Source organism: Sphaeramia orbicularis, chromosome 22, assembly GCF_902148855.1.
Source record: "Sphaeramia orbicularis chromosome 22, fSphaOr1.1, whole genome shotgun sequence".
NCBI classification, from domain to species: Eukaryota; Metazoa; Chordata; class Actinopteri; order Kurtiformes; family Apogonidae; genus Sphaeramia; species Sphaeramia orbicularis.
Genome location: NC_043978.1, coordinates 18,752,845 through 18,765,035, shown reverse-complemented (window position 1 = coordinate 18,765,035; position 12,191 = coordinate 18,752,845). Strand labels below are relative to the sequence as shown.

General features: G+C 34.2%; 1 protein-coding gene across 3 annotated transcripts in view; it reads right to left on the bottom strand.

The window, feature by feature from the left end:
• klc1a (kinesin light chain 1a) overlaps window positions 1-6,770 on the bottom strand; it is an 80,880-nt gene extending 74,110 nt beyond the window's left edge. Inside the window, exon 1 of one of the 3 annotated variants that reach the window (XM_030125858.1) lies at window positions 6,312-6,770. The gene's annotated coding sequence lies outside the window, so the exon portion shown is untranslated. The remainder of the gene's footprint in view (window positions 1-6,311) is intronic. The other 2 variants (XM_030125859.1, XM_030125860.1) reach the window with 2 other exon arrangements.
• Window positions 6,771-12,191: the final 5,421 nt, after the last annotated feature.

The following is a 12,191-nucleotide window of genomic DNA, read 5'->3' as shown; positions in this document are numbered from 1 at the left end:
CCACTGCAGCACCATTAACTAAATCAAATATAATTCAAAATCTAAAATAATCATCTATTTTACAGGGACTTGGGCAGCACTTTGACAGCCAACATTAACTCTGGAATTAAATTATGAGATTTGGATCAGTAACAACATAAGCAACGGCAGAATAGACATGATTTAGCGTACATTTTAATTCAGTTAGATCTTAATATGTTTAGTTACATGACCTAAAGATACATTATAAAATGAATTCTAGGTTTGTAAGAGTCAAAAGCCTAAACATATTGAAATTACTGTCTAAATATATTTTTGAGAGATTATAAGTATGAATGAAGTTTGCTAAAACCGATATCATTATCTATTCTGCTTATCATCTGATTATTTTTCTCCCATTCCCTGACTGATGGACTTTCTCAGTAAAAAAAAAGAAGCAGATTTATACAGGTTCTTTAATGAAAGCTCATTTCATAATAATTCAGCTGCTTAGATGCATAAGTTTGATGTTGTTGTGCCAGTCCAGTTGCACTTTGAAAACAACCTAAGGATTCTCAGGTTTAAGATTATAATGGATCGCTCAATTTGGAACTGGCTCATGTGGATATGTAAATCACTAATTTTTCAGTCTAAGAACTAATTGCTTTGTAGGCCAATCCTTTAACTCTTGCATTAGATGGTGGAATGTTAGATTACTAGGGCTGCAACTAAAGATGATTTTAATAATTGATTAATCTGTAGATTATTTTAATAACTAATCAATTCATCGGATAAACACAAAAGACTCAGTTCTCAAAGATCGGTATTTAACCCAAAGCAATATAGGCTGCAGACAAGTCACTAATGATTACATCCCCATAATAGCTTCGGCTATCTAGACTTGTTATGGCTAGAGACTAGCAAGCTGTAGTTTTCAACCAGCTCCGCTTATAGGCTATCAAACTAGCGTTGTATGTATTAGTTCCAGTCAACGATAAGTAACATTAGTCTAGTGGCTTCATCAGCGGAGACTGATGAAAATGTTATAATTATGACAATCGTGTCTAACTAGCCAGCGGGCTAAAGTAATCACAACAGCTAGGCTATCTTAAGATAGGTTTACATTATGTTCCCAGTGGCCACAGCAGGCCCGTTTGCCCAAAACGTACTGCGCCGTGGGATTTTGGCCATTTTTTTCTCCATATTCCAGTTTTGTTACATAAACGGCGCACTATGTTTCAGCCAAACGGGGCTGCCTGGCTTCCGAAGCCTCAGCCATGCTCCTCTGTGTTTTCCTCTCTTACACTACAACAGCGTGCAGGCAAGCCTCAATACTAATGTGCTAATACTAACCAAAGAATCGACTGCTGAATTTGTTGCAAACTCTTTTAAGAATCGATTTGGATCGATTTCATCGATTCGTTGTTGCAGCGCTATAGATTATTAATGTACATGTTATTATAATTTCACTGACAATGGTTAACTGCTCCCATTAAGGAAAAAGCTTTAGGAAACTTGTGAAAAAGCCAACATTAATAGACTAATTGCCAGACTAGCAAAAAAAGTCATTAATGTTGGTTAAAGCTTTAGTACATTGTTTGTTGGTACGTCATTAGAGAGTCCATATTTTCTAAAAAGTGGCTGAACTAGAAGTATTTATAGAAGTAAAATAATACAACACGACACACCCACTCAGTGTCAGCAGGTAGTGTGTACAGTATTACTATGTTCTGGATTACATACCTGTATAAGCAGAACTACAGCATTACAACAAAACCTGCTACAACAGCAGCAGCAGTTGAGTGCTACATAAGGTACACATATGAAACCATGTGGGACCTCTAGGCCAACAACAAGCCATCCCAGAGGAACACAGGTGTGTTAGCCTGAGGGAGGAGCCCTGCACGTTGTCATGATTAAACATTTTAAGCACTTCATAGCAAAACAAATGCTAAAACCCTGAGTGTGTACTGTGAGTGAGGACCCACAATGTGTGTTTATGTGTCCTGAATCTCACATCTCTCACTGCTTTGGATTTTCAGACCCAGTGGGGAAATGTTACATGGGTACTGTGCTTAAGTTTGAGGTAACTGTCTTTACTTGAGTATTCGCATTTTTCTGCAGCTTTATACATCTACTCCATTACATTTCAAAGGCAAATATTGCACTATTAATAAATATTGTACTGTATTGTTCCTTGTTAGATGCAGTTTTCATATCCTTCCTGGCCAGTGAAAACCACGTCTGTATCTACATATACTGATACTGAATCTTTGTTATATCATCTTACGATATAAAAATATCTGTCATGTCTTGCTCAATGTGCTGTGTCACAAATCACACTCTTAACAATTCTTCGATGGTACTGATAGCAGGGTATTGTTCTTCCACACAAACACAGGAAATTTGCATGAGGCTGCCTTGATATTTTCTGCAACACAATTTTAGTTTGACATCAGTAATGGAAGAAGTATTACAGTCATTAAGTAATAATGATCTGAATACAGTGACCTTCAGGCTCCTATACCCATAAACTGAGAAAATTTACCAGCCAAAAATACCTTTACTTAACATATTTATGAGCATTTGACTGAAATTTATCTTAAGTTGTTGCCTCCGCCAGGAGGTATTGTGATCACTTTGCTTTGTGTGCGTGTGTTTGTTTGTTTGTTTGTTAGCAAGATAACTCAAAAAGTTATGGACGGATTTTCATGAAATTTTCTGGAAATGTTGACACTGGCATAAGGAAGAAATGATTAAATTTTGGTGGTGATCGGGGGGGGGGGGGGGGGGGGGGGGGGCAGATCCCTCTTGGCAGAGGTCTGTGCTCTCCGAGTGCTTTTCTTGTTTGTATTTGTTTGCCTTTTGTATCACTTCAAAGAAACAATGTGAATAGATCACAGAATCATATTTATTACTCTTATTATTTTTCATGATTATTGATCCAGCAACTTTCATCATTGTGGCACCCTGACATCACACAAATTGTGGGTGATATCACAATTTTGGGTGGTGATTGACCTTAATATGTGACACGATCTTCTTTTCAGATGGATTGTACAGATGTTAAAAAACATATTAGCATTGTTAAAACTTTCCTACTCAGGAAACAATAGTTTTAAATGGCCTGTTAATCAGTATAATTATGGTCGCTATAGGCTGGTGAGTTTATTTCAGTCTGTTTATAGTAATGCTTAAGTGCCTATCTGCACTAAAGTGTTTAGGTTTAGTCCATGTAAACCTTGCAGAGACTGCATAATATGTTATTTTGCTGCCACTGAAGAAATAATGAGGAAGGAATATCGTATGACTGTCAGCTGCAGGTCTGCCTTCAGAACTCTGATGTGCAGTGAGTGTGATTTACACAGATGCTTGAGAGTTGTATTAAAGAATAAAAACATTTTGGATTCATGATAAAACTCCAGTGGAACCAATTAGGCTGCAACAAACTAGGTAATTAATGGAAACACAATGGCTGGATGTACAGAAAAATATGAATCTGTGTTTACTTCATCTAGATATTATCACAAATGTAAAACTATTGGTCAAACATGATGAAAAAATGCAGTTTACAGCCAGATAACCACAAAAGGTTTAAACCTACAGAAGTCAGAAAAGCTAAAGGAAAATTCAGAGTTGGGCTGTGGCTTATCTATATTTTATAAGAGATGAGAAAATTGTTTCAGATTGTGGATCATGATTCTACTTCTAACTACTTCTACTACAAAGCTGGTCTGTATTGATTCAATGACAGAATGGATTTAGTGGACAGTGTGGGACATGTTGGTCTATGCTGGTGATGTACAATATTTACAAGTAACCCTGATTCATTCATCTGCCAGAGCCAAGATTTACACCTAAACTGTTTCATTACAAATTCTGAATTTACAACCTTCAGAAAGTAGTCATTGTGCCCAAAAAATTTCCTTCAGTGTATTACTAGCACATATCAGAATCACCTTTATTCGCTAAGTATCTTCAAAAGAATACAAGGAATTTTACTCTGTTTTTTTTAAACTATGCTCTCTCTGTACAACATAAAAAACAAGCACTAAAAACACAACTAAAACAAGTAAGTTAAAAAAAAAACTTTTTATACAAAAAAAAAAATGTATAAACATTTAAGTTAAGTCGTGCAATTAAAAAATGTGCAATGAAAATGACCTTTTCATATGATGACCCTATAGAATACAATGCATTACTATGGATTAAACCATCTCTGATTTATTCATACTATCAGGAAGTAATGTTATTAGTTGTAAACATAATACATCCTTTCATATATCTTAGTTTTAGTTCTTTACATGTTCTTTACAGTGATACATGGTGATTATGCAATTAAAATAGCTGATTTTTCCCTCCCATTTGTATTTCATTTCATTAGATAGTTTAATTTTTTTCCCCATGATAGTACTACAAGATGACAAATAGATAACAGTTTTTTAGAGATGTCATGTGCTTCAGTGTGGAGATGCACCATGCCAAAATTGCTCTGAGGCACAAACATTTCTTTTTCAGCTATAATTTGGAAAATATACAGATCTTCTTCTGCAGATGTTAAAGGCATCTTGTACTTAACAACAACTCCTGAAAATTTCATGCACCTATCATAAATAATTAAAAACTTATGACTTATTGAACTTAAGGTCTCTCTCATTTTTAGAGTAAAATCAGGGTCACGTCCTGTTTACTGTTCCAGTATGTCAAAATCTAATGAAGATATGCGGCTGAAATTTTGCATGGTGACTACAATGACCTAATGACATTATTTTCTGAAAGTATGAAGCAAATCAGGGATGATCAGTCAGGAACATTTTGTGAAATCTGGTGATTTTGGGATGGATTTTCCCTGTGTTGTTTAATTAGGACTAAAAGGAGACAGACATTATTGCAGCAGTAAAATTAATCCAAATACATCATGTATAACATCATATACAAACTGGGATGTAATGATTACCGGTATAACGATAAACTGCGGTAAAATTACCAACGGTTAGTCTTACTGTTTAAATTGTAATTATCATGATAACTGTGTTTGATTACCGCACTTTTCTGAAGAAAACGCCTATGTAAAGATCTGCTTTTATGTCAAATATTTGAGCATAGTTTTAATTTATTACTAGTTTGATTTTCTATACCTAATATTTGGAACCAATATTCACTTTTAAAGTCTTTGAAAAGGTTTATTAAGCATCTTTATGTTATTTATGCAATAAACTATAAACATTTTTCAAATCAGATTTTATATTTTTTGTGTGTTTTTTGTTCTTTTGTGTTGATATAGTAGGTTAAAGTGAAAAAATAATCGGCAGATGAAATCAATGAAGTTGTGCTGAAAAAAAAAGATACCAAACATGAGTATAGTAGACATTTGTTTATATAGTATACATATAAAGGCAAAATCAAAAGTACTGTAAAACAGATAAAATAGGTAGGCACTAAGGGTTAATACTTGAATGTTTCTGCCAAGAGAAAGTGCATTGTGCCAATTATTTTATTTGTTTTTTTGTTGTTGCTTTTTTTTTTTTTTTTTTTTTTCAAAATACAACTTGGTTAAATTATTTCAGTGTGTGTATACGTACTTTTTGAACATTTTTGGTACAATTGTAAAAAAAAAATAAAAAATACCGCGATAATAATGATAACCGTGATAATTTTGGTCACAATATCCGTGATATGAAATTTTCATATCGTCACATCCCTAATCCAAACTATTTACTACAGAATGAATGGGTGTTAGGTCATGATACTTGCATACACTGACTCTAGTACTTCTATTTTCACAGTATGGTAATATTTTCTTTCAGTCAAGTATCTGAGTACTTCTTCCCCTGTGATCCCAGCTGGGAGTCCCACACTGAGGGCCACTGTCCCCGGGAGACAGGCAGCCTTCACAGCCCTGACCCCGCTCTGAATATCAATGAAAGGACATCCATCCACGGAAAACTATCACATGACTGATCCACTTCATCTCACTGCGGACCACAGCATCTCCGAACAGGTTTTCTTAAGGACGTTCCCGTGACCCTGTCTAGTTCCTGGTGTATTGTCCTTACGGATGGATTAACCTGCAGAACCAGTTAGCCTCTACTTTCCTGTCACACAACTGTGCTAGCACTCACTCACTGACAGTTAACGTGGTTGCGTCTAATTCCTGCAACTAACGTAAACACCGACCACACAACAAGGGGCTAATTTATTAAGACGTCAATTCACAAATAAGGCATTATTGAGAATTCCTCTGCCGCTGCTTTGGCAGTGCACTGGTTTTATTAAAAACACTACAAACCGTTGCTTGTAGCTGTTAATTGCCTAATGACATGATTCCAAGGAATACACGTAGCCACACTTACCGTTCTCTAGGACATCCGTTGCCAACCCAAGATTCTGTTTCCTCGCCCTTTTATTTGACTTTTTGAGATGACAAAGTGGTAGTTTGTGACTTTAAGAAAAAACGGTGATAATATACGAGGTGTCCAAGCTTGATAAAATGGGATTTCCTCACTGTCTGTCTCCGGCTGGGGTCTGTTTTTGCCGACTGAGCTTCACTGCATCAAGCGCCGATTAATGATGAGCAGCAGTTAGCTCCATAGCGACACAGGCTTTAGTCGGAGCCGCTCAGCACCAGCCTCTTCTCCGCCGGTTCCATGACAGGAACACGTCCCAAAAACTAACTCAGCAGCGGCTTCATTAGGCTAAAAACACGGTGAAGTAGCAGCCGCTGGAAGTGACAGCTCACTGGTCCACGGGCTGGCTGACTGACTGACGGACTGCGCGGTGGGTGAAAATGGCGTTACCCGGCGCCCCCCCCACCTCTGCCTGGGTAATGATGTCATCCCCGGCCGGATTAAAGGGGAAGCTGCGGTACCGGTTCAACACAGATTTACACAGATGAAATAAATACACAAAACCAGGGCTGTTTAAGTCAGTTTAGTTCAGAGGCCACAAACACACCAATAAAATAATAACATAATAACACAGAAATAATGTCAAATCTAAACTTTGCTTTATGTTTTAGAGCAGGGGTAGTTCAGGGGCCACATTCAGCCAAATATGATCTGCAGTGGGCCGAACCAGGAAAATAATAACATAATAATATATAAATAATGTCAACTCCAAACTTTTCTCTGTTTTAGAGCGAAAAAAGTACATTTTTATTATGAAAAGGTTTACATCTACAAACTATCCTTTCAAAAGATGTGAATAACATGAAAAAACTGAAAAAAAAATAAGTGTAATTTTGACACTATTCTGCCTCAGTTTATCATTTACACATGTACATCATAACTTACAGATCACAGCGGATCTACAAACGCACAAGACATTTAATAACAGACAGAATATTGGTACAATTACTCTAAAATCTCTTAAGACATTTTCAGGTTGTTCATATTTGTTCAAGTTTTCGTATTTTTTGTTAAAGGCTAGTCTGTAAATGTTAACATTTTTGTGTAATTTTACTATTTTTACACTAAAACAAAGAGAAAAATTTGTGGTTTTCATTATTTATAGTTTATTATGATAGTATTTTACTGGTCTGACCCACTTTACATGGAATTGAACTGAATTTATTTTGACATCCTTGATTGTTAATATCTTCAATGTAATTTTTGTATTTCACTAATTCATCCCGCGGGCCAGATTGGACCCTTTGGTGGGCTGGTTTTGGCCCCCGGGCCACATGTTTGACACCCCTGTTTTAGAGTGAAAAAAGTAAAATTACATTAACCCTTTAATGCATGAATTATGAGAACCTTAATCAAGATTTTTTTTTTTTTTTCCTGAGTGTTTTTATTGTTCTTTAGGCGTGAAAAAAAACTATGTGATTTTTTTTAACCTATTTTTCATGGTGCTACAAAAATGTCCACTCGGCTGAACACCATTTGTTTAATTTTATAAGCAAAGAAACATGCATTTACTGACATACTGTGTGAAAACTATGAAATAAAAGCCTTTTTAACCTCCAGCACTGCATCCAGCAATGCATTTCTGTCCTCTGTAGGGGACAAAAGTTTGACAGTTTTACTTAAAAAAAAAAAAACATGCTGTCCATTGTAAAGGACATCCCATTTAAAATAAATAAATAAATAAATAAATAAATAAATAGATAAATAAATATAATTTTTTAAAAATGTCTCGGAAAAAAAAAAAAAAAAAAAACATTAAAAAAATGTTGCATTATGAAGTTTCCAATCAAGACAATTGTTTAATGGAAAAAAGCTAAAATTTTCACTTTCCTGGGTCTCAGGAGGTTAATGCTGCGAATCTGATGTTTTCTCACATTTTAACATACTATAATACTAGTTATTACCCACTCAGATAATATGAAAAAAATGTTAATTACAGTTTAATAACAATTAACAATTGATTTACATTAAAAAAAAAAAAAAACAGCAAAGTTACAGTAATGGTATGACTGTCAGTGTATGGGATGGTGCATAAGCATCCACTGTGTTGGCTGATATGGAACTAAAACAACAAAACCCATGAATATATAAGAGAACAGCTGTAGAATAACTGTCCACTGTAGTGACCACTAAGCATGAAAGGGTAAACTATCCTTTAAAAAATGTGAATAACATGAACAACCATGATCAACCTGAAATTTCTTACAACTAGCATTATAACTAATTTATAAAGAGTTGGATAGGTTCATACACAGCAATGCTTCATACTCTATGTGCAGCTTTGGAAGTAATTCTACCTTATCAGTGACTGAAATTTGGTCAAGTTTCCTATTTGTCTTGTATAAAAGTGTAATTATTTCCAAAACTGCACATAGAATTAAGTTATATCATTCTCTTCTGGTGTGTGTACGCTTTTTAAAAGCCAACTGAGGCTCCATGTTTATGAACTGGCTCCTTTATCTCCACCTGAAACACCAGCAGGGAACGTTTGTCTCCCCAGTTATCCTGTCAAGAACAACAGATCTAAAAGAGCATTACTCCAAAAAGATATTACAACAATACCCTGTGTTATATCTCACTGGAATAGGTTTGTAGATGATATACCATGGGAAAAGGTTTGGCTTCTACCTAACAGATATCTGACTACCAATAAAGTTAAAGAATATCCTTTAAACTCATAAATTCTATCCAGCTAAGTCTTATATTAAACATAGATTGAAGAAAGATATTGATATAAACTGTAGCTTTTGCAATGAATGTCCTGAAACTGTTATTCATTTATTTTGGCACTGCCCTACTGTCAAAACTTTTTGGCAAAAACTCGATGATTTTATTCACAATAACTTTGAAAGCCATTTTATGTTGTTTTGGAGGAATGTATTGTTTGGCCTATTTGAAAGTAGCTTGCTCAAAAGTGATTCACTCTACCTGATAAATCTTTTAATTTTAATTCCAAAGTTTCACCTTCATTGTTGTAAATACTCAGCAAAAGTGTCATATTTTATTGCATTCTATAATGATTTTGAACAATATATTCTCTCAGTTAAGTACTCTGAAAAGCGAAAGGCAATCAAAACTGTTGAAATCTGTTCTTCTCTTGATATATTCATCCGAACTTTGACACCCCTAGGATAAGTTGGCATACTTTTTTCTCTTTTTCCTGTTTGTCCTATCTTCTTTTTCTTCTCTCCTTTCTTTCCTTTCCTTATGTATATGATTATAATTGAGCATTTATATAATGACTTCTATTACGACAGATCACTTTGTACGTTAGTAATGAAAAAAATCTATATTTGTAATGTAAACTGTGGTGTTTAAAAAAAAAAAAAGTTATATCATGAAAACATCACCCAATTAGCACTTTTGTAATTTGTTGCCTGATTCATCTTATCAAAGTATATAAGATTTTGCACATTTTATGTCTTAAGCAGACAATTCCCCCTACCCAAAAAAAATTACATGAGAAGTATTGGACCACTGTGATAAAGTAATTAAAATGAACTTCACATGACTGATAAATGTGACTTATAAAGTCATCAAGACTTTTTTGTGTGCAAAAGAAAATCTGTTAAACTACTCACTGAACAGAACAAAAACCCAATAATAACTACAATAACAACCACATAGAAGATCTGGTGTCAGAATAAATCTAGAAACAACTTGTACAGCGAAAACAAGATCAGTAAAAGGGTAATGATTTCTCATTTCTGCAGAAAATTGCAGGTGGTTTAATAATTTCCAAAACTATAAGATCATCATGTTTGAGTGGATATTTTTAAGAAAGTAAATTTCAGTGAGCTCAGAACCGTTTATTTTCAGCCATGACAATGCATCTTCCTGCAAATCCAAAATGCTTTCTTTTTTTTTTTATTTTATTATTTGTTTTGAAAAACAAAACTTTTGTGTGTACAAGGAACTAATAGCAGAGCAAATAAATTAATAAATAGAGGTGATTAAGACAATATAGCAATTGCCATGTACACTTGTAATAACAAAATAAATTCAACATGTGTTGCTTGAAAAGGCAAGAGAAACCTCCACCTCTCATTTATACAATACATCACATTACTTTTGCTTCCTTAATGATAAGATTACATCTGTTTAGAGTCCTAATAATGTCAGTAACAGATAGTAAACCGATTAGGAAAACTGATATGTATTACGCTTAATAACTACCTAATTGATGGTCTGCATAACTTATAATACATTATATTTCAACACTAACTTCATACCAATAATGGTAATGGAAGGGACACATACCAACATGTTTAACAATGACAAGCACATACCAACAAAGGTTTTAAAGAGTTTATTTAACTTAAGAAGGAGCAGAATGTTCTTAACATGATCCTTAAGGTTTAACTCATCAAGACCCAAACATCCATCTATGACCAAATGCATCTACTGATGTAACTGTTTAATCTGTATTGATCCACTACTCTTATCAATACATATAAATAACTGATGTAAAATGCAGTTTGTCTTTTCATGGTCTTCAGAGGCTCAGTAGTGAACGTGGAAACACTGTCATCTTCTACAACACTGATTCACCAGTAAAACCCATGGAGTTGGATCAATGACAGTGGATGGACACCCTTGGTTTATGTTCAGCTAATGATAGATTTTGCTTAAAAAGTAAGTTTTTCTTCAGTTTTCTCTGTTTTTGAAACGATAACCCTCAACTTGAATCTGAGCTTTTATGAACATCTACATGATTAATAAAATAAATGTAAGAAAAAAACAGATTTTCACTGAAAAAGCACAAAATATATTAGATAATACTACAATAAATGGTACTAAATCACTTAAGGAAGGCCAAATCTAGAGAAAAATTCATTTGGGGAACTGACACAAAAGTAACACTGGGTCCTTAAGGTTTAAACTGAGCTAATGATAGATTTTGATGAAAAGGTCACTTTTTCTTCAGTTTTCTCTGTTTTTGAAATGATAACCCTCAACTTGAATCTGAGCTTTTATGAACATCTACGTGATTAATAAAACAAATGTAAGAAAAACCTGATTTTCACTGAAAAAGCACAAAATACAGAAGATAATATTACAATAAATGGTGCTAAATCACTTAAGGAAGGCCAAATCTAGAGAAAATTCATTTGGGGAACTGACACAAAAGTAACACTGGGTCCTTAAGGTTTAAACTGAGCTAATGATAGATTTTGGTGAAAAGGTCATTTTTTCTTCAGTTTTCTCTGTTTTTGAAATTATAACCCTCAACTTGAATCTGAGCTTTTATGAACATCTATGAGATTAAAAAAATAAATGTAAGAAAAACCTGATTTTCACTGAAAAAGCACAAAATACAGAAGATAATATTACAATAAATGGTGCTAAATCACTTAAGGAAGGCCAAATCTAGAGAAAATTCATTTGGGGAACTGACACAAAAGTAACACTGGGTCCTTAAGGTTTAAACTGAGCTAATGATAGATTTTGGTGAAAAGGTCATTTTTTCTTCAGTTTTCTCTGTTTTTGAAATTATAACCCTCAACTTGAATCTGAGCTTTTATGAACATCTATGAGATTAAAAAAATAAATGTAAGAAAAACCTGATTTTCACTGAAAAAGCACAAAATACAGAAGATAATATTACAATAAATGGTGCTAAATCACTTAAGGAAGGCCAAATCTAGAGAAAATTCATTTGGGGAACTGACACAAAAGTAACACTGGGTCCTTAAGGTTTAAACTGTGTGATATGACACATATATCATTTATTTTTTATGACCTGAGAAAAAGGGGTCTGTTTTCAGCTTTGTGACACTGGATTTTATATTGAATATGAGACGGTTTTTAAAGAGTTTGATTAGC